The sequence below is a fragment of the Taeniopygia guttata genome, chromosome 7 (genome assembly GCF_048771995.1).
Source record: "Taeniopygia guttata chromosome 7, bTaeGut7.mat, whole genome shotgun sequence".
NCBI lineage: Eukaryota > Metazoa > Chordata > Aves > Passeriformes > Estrildidae > Taeniopygia > Taeniopygia guttata.
The window spans coordinates 8,836,326-8,857,933 of NC_133032.1; the positions used below are offsets into that span (position 1 = coordinate 8,836,326).

General features: G+C 37.8%; 1 protein-coding gene across 2 annotated transcripts in view; it reads left to right on the forward strand.

Annotated features, from left to right (window-relative positions):
- Positions 1-21,608, forward strand: part of CNTNAP5 (contactin associated protein family member 5) — a 414,440-nt gene that overhangs the window by 186,841 nt on the left and 205,991 nt on the right. The window lies entirely within an intron of this gene.

Here is a 21,608-nt window from a genome sequence, read left to right on the forward strand (position 1 = left end):
GCACAGAGGTAAATCAGCAAAGACAGCCGTCATTATGACAAGCTGATTTGCCAGGGTATATAGGTGAGTTTGATGGAGATAAACAGTTCTATCTGGTGCTGCAGTGAAGTTTTTTCAGTGAGGAAATTGCGTTTTCTGTTCTCCTGTTCAATGCCAGAATAAGTTAAAGCAGTGACCAAACAAAACACATACTGCAGTTTTTCCCACAGGTATTTTAGCACCAATAGGTCTTTCTCTTTCCTGAAAGAACTATTAAAAAAAACCGGATATGGTGCACAGCACTGTAGAAGAAATTTTGGACATAAATGTGATCTCTTTAATATAGGACCACAGTAAAAGTGCTGTTTCTGATGAGGTTATCACCCAGTCATGTGATTTGGAGAATAAAGTCTTTCAGAAAAATATTAACTGGAGTAACTGCCCTTTGAAACACCTCTGTTTCTAAAAGTGGGTAGAAAATAGTAATGAAAAGAGGTAGCAAAGTGAAAGAAAAATATTGTTTCATATATTCTAAAAGTGGTTTTTTTTGTCTTCCCCACCCCATCACATTTAGGGCTGCACAGGAATTTTTTTCTATAATATTTCAGTTTAAAATTAAATAATCCCAAAGGAATAAACTGACCTTCAAATGAAAGAAAGCTTAGTAAGGATGTAGATTTTCACAGGCTTAGTTGTAGGGAAATGAAGGACAAATTCCAACCTTTTGAGGCTTCTCCTATGGGAGGAAGTCAGAAAGGTATGGACAGCATATATGGGCCTGGTTGTAGGCAGTAAAGCTTGCAGTGAGAGCTCAGCTTGTCCCCAGTAGAGGGAAGGTAACAGGATGTGTTTGCTGAGAGCATTGGCATTAATGCATGGCTTTTCCTTAGAGTTCATCTCCTGAGCTTGTCCTTGCACATAAGTCATGTCCTTCAGGGCGCAGCACTCGGCCTTAAGGAACTGAAAAAGTTTCACTGGTGGAAAAAGAGTTTTTTTCCCCTCAAGAGTGATATTCATTGGCACTTCAACACCTTTGTTGTTTCCTAATAGTAGCAGCTGTAGGGCTTCTATTTCCAGCATTGCTTGAAACACTCTTGGGATGAACCTGAATGATCTGCATTTTGTTCACATTCCCTGAGGCATTGTTTTCCCTGAGCCGACCCAAATGTAAATATAAAAACTGGGCCTGACATCTCCTCTACAATTATTACCAGTTTTTCCTGTCATACTGTAAGTATGATGCACTCTGTGTAGGCAGGACTGTGTTGTGTTTTACTGTGTACTATGCATCATCCCTGCATGAATTGATAATCACAATGGAGTAGCAACAATATGCCTGGTTTTGAGCCACTGATACAAAACACATGAAAATGGGTCTTATTTGTCTGCAGTTGAGGCTTGTACTAAGAAAAGAACTGGTTTCTTCATGGGGGAAAGCTCTTCTTTACTCAGCTGGTACTTGGTATTTGTTCTTAATATGCAAACTAACCATATGCCTGTGCTCCAGGAAGATACAGGATCTTAAAACTCTCCTGCCATTTCCTCTGAGAATTAATTGTTCTCCCTAGCACTTAGAGGGCCTTCAGTAGGTTTTTTTAAGTCCTAAACATGTAGGGGAAATAGTGTAATACAAATCAAAGTAAGATCTTACAAAAGGGGAAGGTGATATTTCCGAAACATTTAAGCAAGTCGATTTTTAAAGTCTCTGTACTCTGCAGTCATAGATTTCATTCTCTCACATCTGTGAATTTGCAAGCATTGAGTTGAGCACATCCAAGTGGACTCGTTGCAGAGAATAAAGGACACAAATCGACAATGCCTCATCATGTCTGAGAGGGTACCTCTTGATAATGGTGATAAACTAGTTTCTGGAGAGGTACTTTATGGTGTTCCGTAGTCTTCAACTCTTGCAGTGTGGTCCTTTGTCTCCAAATGTTGTTGACTACAGTTTTCATAAATCATCATCTGTCTTGTTGCCTATTTTCTGTTTTTTGACTAATTTTGAATATGGAAGAGTTCTGCCCTCATTTTGTTTAACAGGAACCGAGGTGGATATGATGATATGCTGCAACCTTCTTGCCATTGTGGCTTTGTCCTTGTGACAGAAGAGGATGTTTGTATTTCTTCTAGAACTGTTGTCCAGGGAATGGGGTCCTGCACTAACAGTGTAAACTTTTTTCTTTTGCTTTGGGCTGTTTTTTAGTGCTTCACTCATACACTAACCTCTAGATAATACTTCTGTTACAAAACTGTGTGATCATTTGGCAAAAGACTTGGTATTGCTATGCCCTTTGCTTAGGTTGTATATAGGTAACCTCTTACTGCAAAGTACCTTTTGAAAACTTGATCCTTCTTTTCATTCAAGCACCCAGAATGCTTATTCCTATCAGAAAAAGAAGAGAAACCCTTCAAATGAAAGCGAACCCAGAGGCATTTTTGGCTGAGCATGCAGTAAGTTGTTACTTCTGAACGTTCTTTTGGGATTGTTATAGCTTGGTATAACAATCTATTTGGTAACATTAAAAAAATCCTTAAATTCAATGTGCAACATTAAAATATAAACTGATACAGCAAAACCAGTTACTTTTTTCCCTGTGCTAAGCTATGTTGAACTATATTGGCTGAAAGAGATGACATTGCTAGAAAATTACCCCAAGAGTTTATTGCTAGTAGTAATGTACAGAATTTCAACTGTAGCTCTACAGGCAAGACTCTTGTAGGATGGGGTGTATCTGTTTGTGTATTTCTGTTTTAATTTAGCCCTCATAACAGCTTGACCACTGTACTGGTTTCTGTTTGTTTTCGCCAAGAGCAATTTTTGCAGTATTTTTTGTTTAAGCCTCTCCATGGCATTTGTCTTCAAAACCCTGCAACTGAAATAGCAGAGCAGTTAAAAATAACTGAAGGATTCTTGGTGGGGGATGGTAGTGATGGAAATAGGTGCCATAATGTCGCTCAACCCCTTTAAATTGTTTTCATTTAAAATTGGAGGTAGAAACTTGTGGGTTCTATAGGCATTTTACAAGGCTTGTATAACTCTTGGGGCTATGTGCAATTTGCTGGGAGTGACAGATGATTGATTTTGTGCTAAGAGAAAGTGGACGGTTGCATTTGTGAGTGTTTAAGTTCAAAAGTCCAGAAGTTAGGTATGTGAAAAATAACTTTATGATGAGGAGTTGCATTTTGGCAGATACAAAGTTAAGCAGAGGATGTGTCTAATTATTAATGAGTTCCGGGGCTGTGCTTTTTTTGATTACTTTTTTTTTTTTTAAAGGACTTTCTGTTCTCTGTGAAAGTACTAAAATGAAAAAAAAATTATACCTTCTGCTACATCTTGCTATTTGTGTGTGGAGAAGCATCATATCTCTATTGGATATAGGCAAAAAGAAAGAAATAGGAACTATTAATGACCTAGAGCATTTGTTGGTTATGTTTCTAGTCTTTTGCTTTGTTGGGTGAACAGGTGTTTGCATCTTGATGAGATTGGATCAAAGGGAAATCCAGACTTTTCAGTTGTTCTAAAATACATGTGATTCTTGTTTCTGTTGGTGGGCGATTTATTTTTCCTTTTCATTTTGACAATCTTTTGTTCTCAAAATAGTCAGGCGCTGATTTTTCCTAATTTTCTTATTTAATTTACTTTATCAGTCATATTCCTGAGAAAAGTGAGATGAGGAGTTGAAGGAAAAAGTACTGCTTAAGAGAAGCAGATTATTTATGCGTTTCACATGTGACGAAAATGTGGGGGTTTTGTTTGATTTGTTGTTTTTTGGGGTTTTTTTTAAGTAAAATATATTGGGAGTTTCCATTTTTTCTTTTTATGACTTCTTTGGAAGTGGGGAGATAATCTAGATTATTGTGCAGTTATCTGACCTTTATATTGAACATAAAATTCTCTATAAAGTTCAGTCTGATCCATGGAGTGCTGAGAGAAAACTGCCCCTTGTCTCTGGTCTCCACATCTGCAGTTTTCTGATCATTTTTCTGGGCCTCATGGAAGAGTTTCTGGAGGAAGCAGGTTGCTTTGTTGATAGCTGTTCTTCTACACAAATCACTATTTTTTTGCTTTTATTGTCTGGTCTGTGAGTCTTGCAGAGAACCAATGCGTTCTCTGGGTTAATCATATGATAATACTCTGAAAAATTTCTATCCTGGTGTGCTGCAGTCTCAGAGGGGTCTCAGGTCACTCATCTTTTAAAAAACACATCCTTCAACTGAAGCTCATTTCTCAGTTTCCCTCTTTACTTGCCTTTCTACTGGTGCTGGCAGATAGCAGCACTCTCCATGCTTGGTTCCAGGTCTCCTTCCAGGGTTGCAAGATACTTAAAAGTAAACCTTGCTAGCTTTGCTAGGGGAGCATTGACATGGTTCACTGATGGTTTTGGCTTTGTGTGGCAGAAGCACCATGGTGTTTTTTTGTCTGCATTTTTTTTCCCTCCCTAAAATAGCAACCAAATATAATAGCTTAATTTTAGTATTGAAAATACTTAACTTAATCCATCTCTCTATATGTCCCGTTTTCCTGGTTGTTTATGAGCAGTAGCCCAGAGTCTGCAGTGCAACACAGGCATGTCACTGTTTGGAGACATTGTCTGATATGGATTGAATGGAAGCCATGGAATGAGGTTCATAGGGATGTGCCTTTTCTCTTTAATTTAAGGGGCTGAATCATGAACACAAGCCCCTTTTCAACTTTTTTCCCCCCATTTTATCAGCAAAGCTTTGCTTTTGTGCATTTATGTAGCACTGCTGTTCAGAGGCTTGGGGGCATCTTTAAATAACACCTTTGTTAGGGTTCTTATGCAGAAAAAGTACAGGAAGGAACATTTTCAGAATTGCCTTTAGGGGAGCTAGATATAGTCAGTGCTCACCCTGCAAATGTGCAGAGATGAAAATAATGATTGGATTACAGTTATTCACAGTGTAGGAAGGAAGCACAAGATTGCACATAAAAAATAAAAAAGTAGTTCAACATGCATTTTAAAAAATACTACAAATTTTTCCTTGTGTCTCTTTTTTTTTTGTTTTGTTTTTGTTACTTGCTCATCTCTTAAAGAAACCCACCTATACTCTTAAAAAAAAAAATCAGGCAAGTAAAAAATGACAAATTATCAATAAAAAAAAAACCAAAATAACCCAGACCTCGAATCAGTTTTCCAGTACTTTATACAAAACAGTCTGTTGTGTTTGGTGTAAGGATAACTACGCAGAGTTGTAGAGCCTGAGTTATTCTGGAGTTTAAATAAGGTAACACAATCCTCAGAAATCCATAGATCTAGATACAGAGCTAGACTGTGTAAAGATACATTAGTAGGAGTTTCTTTCCATGCCACCATGCCTTCATAAATACCAGTTGTGAATAATCCCAAGTATAAATGAATCCTCTAGGATTTGGGTTTGTATTTTTTTGAGTTGGTAATGAAACAAAGCCCATAGGAAAGGACTGGGTTGAAAAAGTTGGTGATAGTATTTGATGGAAATACAGCAAATAAAGCCTTCCTTTGCTGTTGATGAAATCACCTCCAAAATCATGAAGAAATGGACTAAAGGCAAACTTACTTTGAATGTTATGTGATGGTTCAGTTTTTATCAAGTCTAGCAAAAATGAAGGTGTGATACAATGGAGGACTGAAAGATAAAGCAGATGAGCTCTGGCTTGGAGCACGTTGTCATGGAGAGAGGTCTCTCTCTGCACTGCAGTGTCTCCTTGTAAAGGCACTGCTGGAGGTCCTGGAAGGGCTTGTGGCTTCTCCATCCCGGTGGCAGCAAAGGTGGGCAACAAAGGTGCTTTGCTGTAATGCACTGTGCAAGGGCTTCCACTGCTGCTTTCTAAGGATGAGGGAAAGTACGAGCCAGAAGCAGTAGTGGTAGGACCTTCTTCTCTGAGGAGGCTTTGTGATGTCTCATAAGCTTCCACTGTGAAACCAACTGTTCCCAGATATTTTGGAAAGAAGGGAGGAAGGACTTATTGGGTAAGACTCTGAGAGTGACATCTCTTGCCAGAGAACATGCTGAGATGTGTCTGGACTGCAGAATGCTTCAGAATAACAGGATGTGAAAGACCTTTGGGTTCCAGAGGTTTGGAGGGACCTGTGGTTTAATGCAAAAAAAGGGGTGAAGATAGTTGACTAGAAATTTTAATAGTCATCTAGAACAAAAACAACCACCTTCAAGTGTAAAAGATAAGAAGTAATAAGAATTTAGTAAGAGTAAAACATAGTCTAGTCCTGGAGAACCTTTAGGAACAATGCAAATTATATTGCTTGGTGAATTTCACCAAAAAAAACCCCACAACTTGTCATGTTTAAAAATCAAACTTTGTTTTTAGAATACCAGGTTTTTCCAGGTCTGAACTGAAAATAGGTTCCAGTTTGTAGTTTGTTTGAGCCAGATGATGAAATGAGAAAATAACCTTCTCTTACATCAAACATGTAAATAGCAGGTCCATCACAAAGCTGGGTGAAAATAATAATTCAGACTTCCAGTGCAAGGTCTTAAAATGAGATATTAAGGAAAAAAAAAAAAGTCAATGAAGATATTTATTTAAAAGAAGTTATTCAAGTGAAAATTCCTTTTAGAATATCTGTGGGATTTAAACATGCATGATTCAAGTCTCTTTCTCCAAGAGGGGAATGCAGATATGTGTATTGACGTTTGTTCAAACAAGAGGTGGATACTTCTAGTTGACTGCAATACTTTTCTTAGTTGTTGATTAAAGCTTTTTCAATACCCAGTCTGCTGAATTATAGAGAGATATAGGTGTACCTTATTTCACATGCCAAGTTGATATGAAAATATAACAATATATGAGTTTGTTAAAATAAACGTTACTGATATTGCATGTACAAACTTGTGGAATGTATTGAGGAAGAACAGTTAGACAGATTGGAAATGTACTTGTTTTCAGAATAAAACTAGTTCTAAAATTATAAAACTTTTCCTCTTGTACAAATGGCCTATATTTTTACAGGGTATTTGTTGAACTATGCAATGCCTGCTTGGTTAATAAAAGAAATGAAAACCAAAGCTTTTTGCTAGGAGTTTAATAAGAATACAAAATATGAAAGCAGGACCTGGAGACCTAGTCCCTGTTTGTGTGATCAAAAGGCACTTTTTCTTAGTAGGGTCTGTGCTATTAAGCAAAGTATTATGATAGTAAAAGTTGCCAGAAATCCATTTCAACTATATAAAGTGTGAAAAACTTGATTATGAATGAGTAAACACACTCTGGTTGGCATGGAAATACAGAAGCTAATTTTGCTCCTGTTGTATTTTCATGCTGCAGTGGCTTGACTTATTAGCTGTTGCTTTCCCATTAGCTCCAAAATCCAACCTTCTCCCTTGGTGCTTCCAAAAAATACTAAGTTGTGCTTGCAGTAAGGATGCAGTAAAAATGCATCTTTTTGAACACAGGTGACTCACCTTCTGATTTGTATCTGTAGCCCATTGAAACATAAGGTTTTCATATTACATAACTCAGAGGGCTGGAAAGTAAACAGAACTCCCAAAATACTCTAGATTGCTTTTATATGCCAAGTTTTCTGAAAAGATGCTTTTCGTCCAGCTCTGGCTGAATAGTTCTGGTCTGTGTGGTTTTCATGGAGAAGTTGTTTCTAAGGGCAGACTCGAGCTGCACTGATCTGGATGGTCCTGTGCAGAATCAGTGGCTTGGGCATACAGAGGACAAAGTGGAATCTGAGTCACAAATAGATCTGGCCATAAACTGTGGCTGCACTTTTCCATTGAGGCTGTAAGGCAGGGTTGGGTTCAAGCTTGCAGAGGGAAAGACATGATGTCTCTCCTAACTGGAAAGAAAATTAAATATTTTGGCTTCATACTGTATCAAAAGAGATAATTTCTCCTTTGCAAGAAATAGTAATAGTTGGACGTACACTCTCAATTAGGTATGTCTCAAGAATACCCATCTGACCACTTGACAGGTAGAACTAATTCAGCTAATGTTTGAGGTGCTGTTAAAGCCTACAAAAGATTTTATTTTCAGGGCATAATTACATGTCTGCCTTGTTTTATTGCATTAACAGTGCAAGTCAAGTTTCTAAAGGTTGCCAATGACATAAATTAGTATGAAGCTGAAAGTCTGCAGTGACAGTGAGTATTTTTTAAAAAAATGAAGTTTCCAAGAAATGAAAGTGTTTGACCATATAGAAATGTCACGAATTTATGGATCTCTCAGGTGGTTTTGTTTTTTTAAAAATTTATCCAAAATACAGAAGTTGTCCCCTATAGTACATGTATCATGCAGAAATGAAGCTTTCCAGATGAAGTTTTATTCCCTTTCACTTCTCAGACCAGTAGTGTGAGAACATCCTTTCCTCTAACACTTACTGAATTTGATACCTGGAAGGGGAGGCAGGGACCTGGCAGATTGGCCCAGAGGTAGGGGACTTGAAACCAAATAACATGATTCTGTTGAATGACTTGCATATGGCTTAGTGCATCTCTACAAGGTCTTACTGGAGTCAGTAAAGCTATATGATAGCACAAGTTGGCTGCTGTGATTATTCTTACAGGATTAATGTTGTAGCTCTGTATGCAAAGTGCTTTGCAGCTACCCACATGTGCCTTGTACATACCACTTGGTAGGCAGGTCTAGTGATGGGGAAAGGCAATGTTATTTAATACATTTTTCCCCTGTGAATTTTCTTGATTCTACAATCTGTTAATAAAATTAAAAAGAGTATTTTCGTGCTAATTGTCATTACATCTTTCAAATTTCAGAGAAGGGGCTTGGATTCTTTAGCAGATGGTTGAAAATGAAATGCACTTTGGGGGAAACAGAAGCTCTGCCAAATCTGGACCTTGAGCAGAACTAGTCAAATAAACAGAAGTGAGACACAGCAGGGATGGTTTGGAATAGGCTTTATTATGGCCAGAGAGCTTCAGGCTGTGAATGACCTAATCAACCTAAGTTCCAGACATATACCTAAATTAGCTTCCACTCTACCAATCCTCATAGTACTCAATTTTTCTTTACTCAAGCATCATCCTAACAGATCTGAGGTATTTTAAAAAATCAAAGGCTATAACTGTCCATGAGTGTCATCTTTTTGTTGTATTTGTCCTATTCAACTCCTGTATTCTTAATTTTCTCCTTTAGTTTTCCCATCCTTTTCCCTGACTCAATTTTGGCACATTTTATGCATTTGTTGAGTTTCAAATGACTGGTTGTTCTATGAGAACAAGCAAAAAGAGTAATGGAAGCAAAGCTCCTTAGTGTTGAGGGACTCCGGAAGGCTGTTCAGTTCCCACTTAACCAAAATGTTTTCTGTGTGACCTTGTCTCCTGCCTCATTTCCATCTCTGCAGCATGGGGATAAAGTAACGCGCCCTGCCAGAGGAAGGGAAGCCATGCCTTATGTCATATAAAGCACCATTCCAAAGGGGTCCTTTCAGCCTGCATTTGCTACCCTGTGTGGTCCCTACTGCACTTAGGACTTCTGTTTACAGCTGGAATAGCAAACAAGCTTGGGCTTGCTTCTGTTCATTTAACCAGACTTGGCTTGATTTGCTGCATGCAGCCACAGCCATTGTCCCGCTCGGGCAGTGTCCGCAGAGCGTGGCCGTGAATGTCACACGGAGGTGGCCTTGTTCTGGAGACACTGGTGCAGGCAAGAAACTGAAATGGAATAACACAACTCTGATCGTGCTTCAGCACTAGCCAGGGCAATGACAAAATGCTATAAACATCCTCTAAGTAATAATTAAATAAAGGCTGCATAGCATCGTCTTGGTCTCCAATGTCTATAAAGAATGGTGCAGCGTGAAATCTAAATGGCAACAGCTTGTGTGTCACTGTGGTTTGAATTTGATTAACAAATTGGCCTAGCTTTATTTTAAAAATATTATATTGTATGTATATATATTATATAATAGTATATATTATACATAATAATATAATAAACATATATATTTTTTAAATGTACGCACTTGACACTTTTTATTCATAACTCATATAGTCTCATGGCCTTTGAATTTGGCCTCTGCTTTGTACCACTAGATATGACTTTTCAAAATCTTTTTGTGACAAGTACCTTTGAGAGTAGGAGAGGCTCTTTAGGGGGTTTGATGTGGGCACATAAATAGTCACTTTAATTTATGATGCATTACTGCTCTGGAATTCAAGAGAACAGGAATTAACCTGGTGTAGTAGGTGTTGGTTTGCACTCCCTGAGGTGCTGTTCCTAAATTCTGCTACATTATCATGGTTTTAGCATGAATTTAGTGGTTCACACAGAGGTATGCAGAGGATCATGTAATTTCCCTTTGTCATTCTGGTTTCAAGTGACCACAGTTGTAATGATATACTGGAATTCTAATTCCCTTAACAATTAGTAGGCACACTAGAGCCCACTGGGTTTTATTCAGAGCTGATTGAAACTAATGGAGGGGAAAAAAAAATGCCTTTGACCTCACTTGGCATTGGCTCAAGCTCTTTGCAGTTGAAGCTGATGGCTTCATCAAAATCCACTTAACCTTCCAAGGATGAGCATGTGACAGGGACTGTCTGTCAGGTCATTCTGGAGCTTCATGGGTCTGCTGGGAGGGGCTTCTATACTTTTCCCTCATTATTCCCTTTATTACCATGTAGGTGAAAGGAGCAATTTCAACAGTAGCAGAAGCCAGTGTGATGTGTTATGTGGTCTCTAATAACGTAGTCCAACCTCAGTGCTGTTTGGGTAACCCAGGATTCATACAGTTAATAATAGGTTAATGGAGGATATGCCTTAGAATTAGCATTCTGACATGTTTGTTTTTTGTTTTCACACTTAGAAACATCCTGAGGTTAAAAAAAAAATTATATGCCTCCCTTTCACTCCATTATCTAATCATATCCTTGAATCTTTCCATGTTTTAGATGTGCCTTTCCAATGAACAAATCTACACAGGTAAGCACCTACATATAAGCAACAATTAGCATAGTTGCTTAATTCTTCCTCGAAAATGTGACAAACTCCACAAAATCATCTCTTTAATGCTCCACAGTATGATATAAACACAAATTTAGAGAGGCTATTATCGTATTAAAGTTTTCCTTCTGTCCTGGAAAAATAATGTATCTGAAGTTCACCTGATTCCATTCAGCTTAGTAGGACACAGAAGGAAGGTTTTCATAGAGTTTCTCCAAGTTAAAGCCCATGAGGACACCACAAGAACTTTGTTATTCCTGAATACCACATTTTGTTGTATGAAAGGATAGACTTAACTGAATCTACAAGCTGAAGCTAATTTCACTGTCCCTAAGGATTAGGGAAGAGCCTTGCTAAGGCAAACGTGAGTCTGGACCTGGTTTTGGGCAAAGTGCTGCAGGGAACCCTGTGTGATCTCCTGGGCTCCCTCCCAACCTCAGCCACTCTTTGAGTCTGAGTTTCATGAGTGATCCTCTTCAATGGCAAGGAAAGCAGTAAGATCTGCTTGTTGACTCCTCCAGGGCAGAATTGAAGGGAAGGATCTCTCACCTTTTCATTGGGCTGATGTACTGGGTTACCATGCTGCAGATAATTGCTTGTGAGATAACCAGGCTTTGCATTTCGTGTTGAAGGCATTGGCTATGGATCTTCTGACAGCATATTCCTGTCCCTTTGATTAGCACTAGCAGCAGGGAAAGCTGTTTCCACCACTGAGGGATATGTTTCAAAGGTATGTGTAGGGCTTTGGAATGTGACACCATTAAATGTTAATGTGCATTTTCAAATAAGGAGCCTCAAGGCTAGAGGTAACTCTTTGATCTTTAAAAAGCTTGCCACATAGAAGAGAGAGTTTGAATGTATACTTACATCTGCAAACACTTGCAGGTAATTAGATTTTAGTTTCAGGGCTGCAGAACTTTGCAGAAATTATTTGGATTTCAAAAGGCTCAAAATAAACATCAATTTCTATTTATCTCAAGGGATTGAGAGGGCATAAAACAAACCTTTAATGGCCTGAGTCACAGTTTATTAATTGCTTTGTTGAAGAGATAAAACCTGTGGGGGTTTGTGTATTAAAATGGGATGTGAACCAGCAGAAATCCAAGCAGGATCTGAATTTGATTTAAAGTAAGAAAATATACAGCTGAGCTTTCCTCTGTTGTTTAAAAGATTATTACCCTAATAGATAGAGTTGCTTTGTTTTTAAAAAGTGTGTCTGGGTTGAGCCATTATTATATGTGAAAGTATTTGAGCTAGTCATTCAGTATTGAAGGAATTTGATCTGTCTAAACAAAATGACATGCAATTACGGAGCATGGGGGAGTAGTCTGTTTGCCATATCTGAAAATAAAGTTATCAAATTATTACCCAAATTGTTCCACATCTGGAACTGTATCTAGAAAGGCTTCTTATGCTAACTTTGCAAAGATGGCTCAGGTTTGTATACTGTGACAGAGGACAGTGAAACATAGGAGTTAGGTTGGTTTGATTTTAATTTTTTTTAGTTGAGACTTTTACAATTTTTGATTGCAAAGTTCCTCACAAGGAGGACTACTGATAGAAAGTGAACCTTTTTTCCTTGTTGGATGAAAAATGGCCTCTTTAAACAAAACAAAAGGTAGATGACTGCTAGAGTTCTGCTGGTGTTCAAACTGATACATTTATCAATACTTTATTGAATTTCACTGTTTTGGTTTTTTAGTTGCTTGAATTCTCACTGTTCTTAAAATAATTTTTAAGAATTCTGGTTTTGTTTACTCCCATGTGAAAAAAACCTGCAACCCTCTAGTGTATTTTATAGCTGTTATTTATTAATTCTGTTATTAATGTATGTGAACTTGCTGCCAAACAAGTGCTGCATAATCCTCATGTGGATAATCCTATTGTTCTGGGTAGACTCTTCCCTTCTTTTTCTCTTACTCTGTATTCACATAGCTTATGAGATTTTTCTCCTCTGCCTTCAGTGTTCTGTGTTAAATCCAGGAGTTACTGTCTGTTTCTGAAAAATAATGCAGAAAACACTATATGGGTTCAAATTATCATGATAATTAGCAGATATGTTTTGCAGGGAGTTAAGAAATACCTTCCACTTCAAAGAAAATACAATGACAGAAATGCTGAAGTGGGTTTGAGTTATGGGCCAGAATTACAGAGATGTAAAGGCTGAGGACTGTGGTCATACAGTGAGTACCACGAGTCTTGTTCAGAATATGGGATTAGAGCCTAAGGTTGCATAAGTTTGTAATGAAGACTGTAGCATCAGTATAGTATCAAATACTGATGCTCAAAATAATCACAGGTAGTTAGAAACTTTTGTGTATAAACTGTCTTGCTTGTTTGCTATCATGTTAAATCTAAGAGATCTCTATGTTGCTTTTCTCCTGTGGCACTAAAAACACCACTGTGACTGATAAAGAGAAAACACAGTGCCCTAAGAAATGCCTGGAAGAAAATTTTCATCTTTAAACTGACATCAAAGCTGCATTCACCTTGCTTTAAAACAGGAATTTTGAACTTTTTTCAATCCTGTCCCTTATCTAAACCATTAACTTGCATAGGAGAGTCTTAAAAATTGGTGTTTCGGGGCTAAATAAGGCAGTTTTGTTGGAGGTTATTGAGACGTGAAATCATTACTTATCATCCCTTGAAATGACATTACATTTCAATGCAATGGTACGTGGGCACTTACCACTACCTTCATCTCTGTTAATCCTTGCTCACAGCCTGCAAATTGAACATTCTTTCAGCCTTATGGGATGCACTGAAATTCTCACAGTTATAATTGGTTTTCAGTGTGCCATCCTGCATGTTGCACAATTTGAAGAGACTCTCTTCCAGACTGAAAACATTTAGTGAACCCCTCCAAACAGAACACATTTAGTCAATCCCATGCTGTGTATTCTTTCCCCTTTAATCTGTTTTATCCATGAGTTCACCAAAGATTCAAAGGGAAAATAAAAATTGAATTCATGTTGTCATGATTGATTTGAAAATTCAGGGGACAACCTCTTGGTTATTGATGGCTTTTAAATTGCTCTGCATTGTTAGCTGGGCATGCCTGTGAAATTCATCAGCATTCCACAATCTGCCTCTGTTGTTTGCTTACAGATAGCAGCTCTAAATTTAGATGTGCACAATATAACCTTACCAGACAAAGTTATGGCATTAAGTTATGGCAGTCTGAAAGTCTTTGCAAGGTCTGCCTCTATAAATGAGCCCTTTTCCATAGAGGTCCATGGGAACCAGAGCAGAAATAACATCTTTAGGAAGGCAAAAGCTGCAGACTGATTGAGTTTCCCACATGATGGATGCTGTCCCACCTCATTGCTCTTCTGAAGCTGAGGTTGGGTTAAAAAGAGAGAGAATGGGAATGAGGCATCACACTCATGCAGATACTCCTGGGTCTTGCTCCATGGTGAGGGTAAACTGTATGACTTAAAAAAAGCTGGGAGTATGTGAATTATGGTACTGTGCTGGGGAAGAGGACAAGACAAGAACTTACAAAGAGCTGACTTTTCCGTATTTTTTCTTCTTACATTCATCCTTGAATTAGTGAAAATTGTGAGACTCCCCAAAAGGAAGCCTATCATGGTAATTGGATTCTTGTTTTTCTTCTCTAAGGTACCCCAGCTACTCTGTGCATCTCTACAAAGGCAGCAGAATCTTCACTTACAGGTCTGATCTTAGGGTCCATAGTCACAGGTGTGATGCTGATAAGCAGTTGGTATTGAGCTGCTCCACTGAAGATTGCAGCAGTGCTGCCGCAAGCACCAAATTTTAAGGTGACTCAAAATGTGAAGAATAGCATAAATGTCCATCTGTATGAAAGATTCCTTAGCTTGGAGAGGTGGGAGAAATGCCTGGAAAAAAGAAGATTCAGGGGAACCCTTATCACTAACTACAGCTACCTGAAAAGGGCTTGCAGCCAGGTAGGGGTCGGCCTCTCTCGCAGGAAAACCAGTAACAAGACAAGAGGAAACAGCCTCAGGCTGGGACAGGGAGGTTCAGGTTGGATAGTAGAAATAATTTCTTTACTGACAGGGTGGTTAAGCATTGGAATGGGCTGCCCAGAGAAGTGGTGAAGTCACCATCTCTGGAAGTGTTCAAGAAATGACTGGACATGGCACTGCTCTGGCTTAGTTCGTGTGGTGATGTTCAGTCAGAGGTTTGACTCAATGCTCTTGGAGGTCTTTTTCAACCTTAATGATTCTGTGATTCTAAGTAGTCAGAACTATGTTTCTACTTCATTTTGCTGAACCTTAAGTGGTAGAAGATGTAATGGTTCTTCTTAAATAATTGGAATAATTATTTTTCCAAATTTACTAGAAAATGGATAATTTTCTCTATTAGTAGTGTTAGTTATCTGAAATAGTCATTTTCTCCCCCCTGAAAATAAAGCACTTGTGTTTCCCAAACTGGTTTTCATGTTCTAGTCGTGATAAGCTATGTGCTGCTTCATTTGTGCAGAATTTTTCCTTATTTCTCTCTTGCTTGTTTGTTTGGGTTTTTCCTCAATAAACCTTATTCTCAGTGAAACAGATATTTGCATTCTATTTAAAAAATTGTATTTGGAAAACTTAGAAAAATTGCTTCACAATGAATTCTTGAACAATTTTAACACTGAGTAACATCAGCAGAAAATCTGCCATACCCCTCGGCATTTTGATTTTCTGTAGGTGACTGCAGAACTCAGACCAGCTGGCTCTGATAATTCTTGATCATTTGATCACTTGTTCTTGATAATTTTCTTCTAAGAATGATCCTGGCACCCTTGCTGATGGGTGCACATACATTAAAATATTTTTCCTGCAAATTTAGTGTTGTTTTAATTAGATTATGGTATCTTAAAGCATATACTATTCTGTTTTTAGAATCCATGAATTAATGGATGGTGCCCTGAACTCCTTCAGTGATGGCCCCTGGTGAACAGAGCATGCTTGTAGCAAAGTCTGATGCTTTTGAAAGGCTTCAAGTTTCTCTTTTTGTGGATGCTGCTAAAACTTCTGAAATGTTAAAAGATAGTCTTGATCTTTGGTATAAATAAACTTTCAAATTTTGTTTGAAATGCATGAGTATCATCCAGGCCAAGGTAAAAAGAATGCTTGTGATAATGTGATGCTCTGTGGCCAGAGAAAAGGGCATCCATGTTCTTAGATATTTCTTTTTTTTTTTTTTTTTTTTTTTTTTTAATAATGTGACAAAAACTGCCCTGTGGTGACAAAGTCACTTGCCTGTGTTTTCTTGTACAGAAAGGTAATCTCAGGATACATTTCCCTACCATGGTGTGAGGGGATTTTTACTGCCTCTTCTCTGAAGTGTGTTGAATGTCAAAAGGGCAGACTTCAGGTATAAAACTCGCTTCATCTGTTGTGCCAGCTTTCTAGGTTTCTGCTCTCAGGTCAAAGATCAGAGCACTCTTACATTAACAGGATACCAAAAACGTGGAAAGGACAGGCAAATGGACACAAGAAGCATTATATTCTGAGAAGAAAGTAGTAAGAATCTCTGGCAACTGCTGCTACACCTGCTGAGAGTAAATCACAGCTTTGGACAATAATATACTTTTGCAGGTTGTTCATTGAAATATAAATATTGGAAGGCTGGGTCAGCACATCCTTTTGTTATGGTCCTTTTTTTGTTTTCCATATAGAGCAGTTTCAGTAATTTTTGAGTGTCAAAAACTGATTTCTGTGATGGATTTGCTGTTATTGACAACAGCTTATTCCTGTCTGACAATGAGCTTCTGATCTAATGAAAAGCATGTGGTAAGATAAAGTGATGGTACCTTCATTTTGTAGCTGCAGTCATGACTCACCCAAATGACATGGACTATGATAGAGCTGAAATTGGAGAACACTTCTTCCTTTAACTTCAGATCATTCTTCCTTAACTATATTTTGTTGGTAATTGGCTTCATCTGATGTTCTTTCACCCTCTCAAAACAAGAATTGCTTCTGCATATTAGTTTACTGGAACTGCACTGATGGCTATTTCAAATTCATAGTTTGAGCCCTGTCGCTCTGCTCCTCAAATGCAATTCAACTTCATTATTGTAAGTAGGAGTTACATGGCAGACCTGCTTGTTCCAGTAAAAAAATAAGACCCAGTATTGAATAATTTTTATGAGAGCCCCTTGAGTCATTGAAAATTAGACTTGACCACTTTTCGTAAGACAAAGTTATACATGCACACTGTATCATAAAAGATACTCTATAAATGCACTGATTAATACTTTTATGTCTTTACAGGCATATGAAAGGACACATGTAATTTACAGTTGCTTAGGCAAAGCTCATGATTAGCTTAACTATTGACGTTTATTTGCAGTATAGCACAAAAAGAAAAAGTAACATTGTGTTGTTAAGTACTTTCTCTAGTGTCTTATATCTTGAAAAATATGCCATGCATTTCAGCTAACAGATGGAGTTCACAGCTGTGCATGTACGTGTAGCCAGTCTTTAGGAAAAAAAAAAAAAGGAAAAAAGAAGGAATTTCTTTTTACAGAAAAGCAGGTTGTTTGGGGTTTATTTTATTTTTCTCACCATGTTTTCAAGCATTATTTACTAAGGTCGTTAAATTGGTAGTAGAACCTAGTTGTAGCTGGTAGTGAGAAGCTTTTTGTAGGCACTGTTGATATGGAAATAATCTCCCAATCTCTTCCAAATCTGTAGCCATACTCCGTGTTACTGCACTTCCTATGTCTTTTGTGTATGTAATTTTTTTTGCACCTCACAGAATCCTTGTCCTTCTCCCATGCACATACATCTCATTGGACTATTAACAGTGAAGGTTAATTTCCACAGTAAGTCCAAGTATGTATTTTTTGCCTTTTCAAAGGAGAATTGTACCTACAGAAGGCAGGAGAAAAACAGATTAAGTGAAAGGCATCAGTGGTCACTCCTGAGGACTGTTAAGAGGCATGGTATAAAAGGCATGGTTTACATCCTTAAAACAAAGTATGCCATTAAGTGGGTAATGCTAAGAAGAATTTTATGTAGTCTATAAATACCAGTGAACCTTTTCAACTTCAAATCCCAGTATTGAGACAATTTAAAATTGCAATCAAAATGATGCACACAATTGAACTTCAGTACCATCTGTAACTCTGCTAGTATTTTAATAATGAATAAAATTATATATTGGCAACAAAAGTCTCTTAAATAATATACCTTTAATTTCCAAGTGTTTTGATAATATGTTAACTGTTTTTGAGAAACCTGCTGTTCTTCAGGAGCATTTTCATACATGTCACAGATGTTGAAGGCCTTCACAACATACAAATCTTAATCAGGTATTTGGGCAAAAGGCCTTCTCTGAAATTCCATTTCTATTACTATTAGCTAAAGCTGGTATTATCTGACATGTTTCAAAGAAGCCTAAGAATTAGTGTCTAAATGTCACTTGAATGATTTTGTACTGATAACATTTATATTTGTGGGATTGTCCAAAGCATTCTGTAAAAAAAGGGAGAAGATATTTCTTTGTTTTTGTTTGGAGGGTAATTAAAGCTACAAGAAAAGAATCAAAACCAATCAATAAAACAACTTCACAGTATGAAAATAAAGAAGATAGTAGATTAATTTCCCCTCTTTTATTTGTTAATTTTTAATTTTTTTTCTAAAAATCATTAGTGAATAAAACCCAGAAAATTCAGGTTGATATATATAACTCTTTTTCTTAATTCCAGAAGCAAGATTTCTTATGAAAGTTCTAATAACACTCATAGCGCTGTGAATGCTGTCAGTAACTGTTTTTCAGAAGCTGGCATGTTCAAGGTCAGCACCCTTTTCTCAAATGCAAATCAACATCTGTATTGTTGTGTGGTTTGCATAACACAGTTGGCTTATAGGTACAAATAGACCCTCCTTTTCATTATTTCTTTGCTAATTATCTTGTCAAGGAAAACATAGGAGATAACAACTGAACAACTGGCTAGTAAATGCACTTTTGTGAGCGTCCAGATGTTTTAAATGGTTCTGTAGTGTAGAATTATTCACTGTTAAAACCAATGTTTTTAATAGGCATATAATGCAGTTAACTCCAAGAAGCAAAGTTTCTGTTCTGAAAGGCAAACTTCTAAAGCACATGGAAAAAGTGGTCAGGAACTATAGGTAAGGAGCTGTAAATGTGGAGCACCTGAAATAATATTATTTTTTTTTTCTGTCACATCAAGTGGAAGTTATGAAGCCTCTTGAAAAGTGTGTGTTGGGATTGTATGGTGGGAATCAGGATACCTTGGTTTTGCTTTTGGTTTTACTGTGGGTCTTCTCTGATCTTGCATAAGCACAAAATTTTTCATCTCTTCTTGTCTGCATCCATCGCAAAAAGAAACATGATAGTAACATCCTTTCTTGGTGAGTTTTTTAATCTTGAGAGGTGTGGCTTTGGTGGTTGGTTTCTTTGCTTTTCAATATTACCTTCTTGTGAAAGCAGGGCTAATGGAATGACCCTTGCTGCACATGCACATCTCATCTTTTTGAACTCTGTACCCTATTTCGGCTAAGTTTTACAAAGAAATATCAGTCTCAAGTGTGTATACGTTGGGTCTCTGGCAAGGGATGTATCAGAACTGTTCTGCAAATGATCTGGATTGTTGTGCCTGTACAAGTTTACTGCTGCATCTCCCCAAGCACTTTGCTTTACTCTGGACTTTCATTTGGCATGTAGAAACTGTGTCATATTCTGCATTGAAGGCCTGTGCATGTAGAGCTCTTGGTTAAGTGCAAAGTTAGTTTTGACTGAGTGAAGGGCAGAAGAGTGACCCTGCAACTTGTCCGAGTATCCATTCAAAACTAATCTTCACTTGGCAGAAATTCCTGCATGTACTCTGAGTCAATCGTTACTCTCTTATCTGTTGAAAGTTTGGCTGTATTAGTCCTGGTGCTCTCAGAACGATCATCAATTTTTTAATGTTGTCCTAAATCCTGAAGCCTTAAACTTACATGTTTTTATAGTTAGATATTAATTCAGGGAAGGTTTCCTAGCTGTAGTTCAGCTGGTTTTTTAAAATTTTTTTTTCCCCTTTCTTTTTAGAACAAAGTAAAATAAGGATCCCAGAATTTCATGTGGAAGTGATGTTGCAGTTCTGTAGCAGCAGAGATACAGATGGATGTGCACTGGGACAGAAGGAGAGGATATGGAAATTTAGACAAAGCATCTCATAGTTACAGGAGCTAATTGTCACTTCTCAGCCTGGAGCCTCTAGAGGTCCCAGGGAAAACCTTAGATGTGTTGCTCTGAAATGGTTTCCTCTTGTTGTGATGCTGAGATACTTGGTGTCCTGTAATCCTACCTTTGGGGGACAGTGGTGGACAGCTGGATCACAGTCTGATTGATGTGCTGAGTTCTCTAGTGGCCCAGGAGCAAGCACAGGGTGCTGAAGAGAGTCAGCAATCTAGACAGTGTTAAAAGTGAAATCTCTGCATTCATTTATTTCCAGCCTCATGTTTTAAGTATTTCAGAATAGTCATGCAGATCTGTCCACTAGGATTTTGGACTTTCTTTTGAGAGTTTCCTAATCCCTCTGCTGGTTTTATAGAATGCAGAAGTTTGAGTGAATTCAGTGTCCTCATGAACTCACCATTTCCAATCTTTGTTTTTTAATCTCTGTTCAGGTCATGAGTGACAGTGAATTTAAGATCCTGCACTTACAGGTGTTTTCTTTGGGATTAAGTCCAAATAGAACAGTTATGGCCCCATCTCATGGTGTACCAGGAGACCTCAAGCACTCCACAGAACCTTCAGAATATCTTTGAGATTCAAAGGGTGTAAGTCATAGGGAATCTGCTCAGGACCGTGATACTTGTTTTGTTAGCTAATTATCCTCCTGACTACACATCAGTGCAGGCTTGTCCCTAATTTATCTAAGAGACAGAAAGGGTTTTGGACAGAAGTTTGGTTTTTGAGATCTGTCATTCAATGCACTGATATAAATGATATTGATTGCATTTATTTTCTTTCATATAGACCTGGATTTTGATTGCAAAAGTATCTGGGTTGTTTTAGAGAGCCACTGTAGAAAGGGATGAGAAATATTTTAATGTAATCTGTCTCAATATGGAAAAGGTGTCACTCAGGTTTGGAGTAATCTAAATTCATTTTCATAGCTATCAAGCAGGTTTTGCTTTTATTGTCTTTTGTAGCCCTTCTTTTTCCACCTCCTTCCAGTCCTTGCAAACTGCATATTGACTCTCTGAGTGCAAGAACACTGTGGTGGCCTGAGATCATGGTGACCTGCAGGCCTTTTCAGTAATTAGGTCCATGTTTGCACTGTGGGAAATTCAATTAAAAATGAGAGGGGTTTATTATTATTATGCCCTATTGAAACCTTACACTATGTTCTTGAGTGTTTATGTGACAGCATTGTAATGAGAAAATTTACTTTATTTAATTCCATCCCTGTTCAAACATTATGGGCTCAAAAATTCTATCTGAATATTAGCACAGCCCATCTGTCCTCGGAAGCAAATGTGAAAGAAAGAGGGGAGAAACATAGAGGCTGCTCATGTGGGTGAACAAAGCTAATTTGGCCCTACACATTTGTATGAGCTTGGGGAAGAAATTATGGAGGTGTTCAGATTTTGTGATTTTAGTGCAGCCTGAGATGCCTGTGAAGCATGGGACTCACATTTGCATGTTGCAAAAGTCCCCATGGCATGTTCCTGTGTGTCACTGTGTGTCACTTCCACACAGAAATATGATG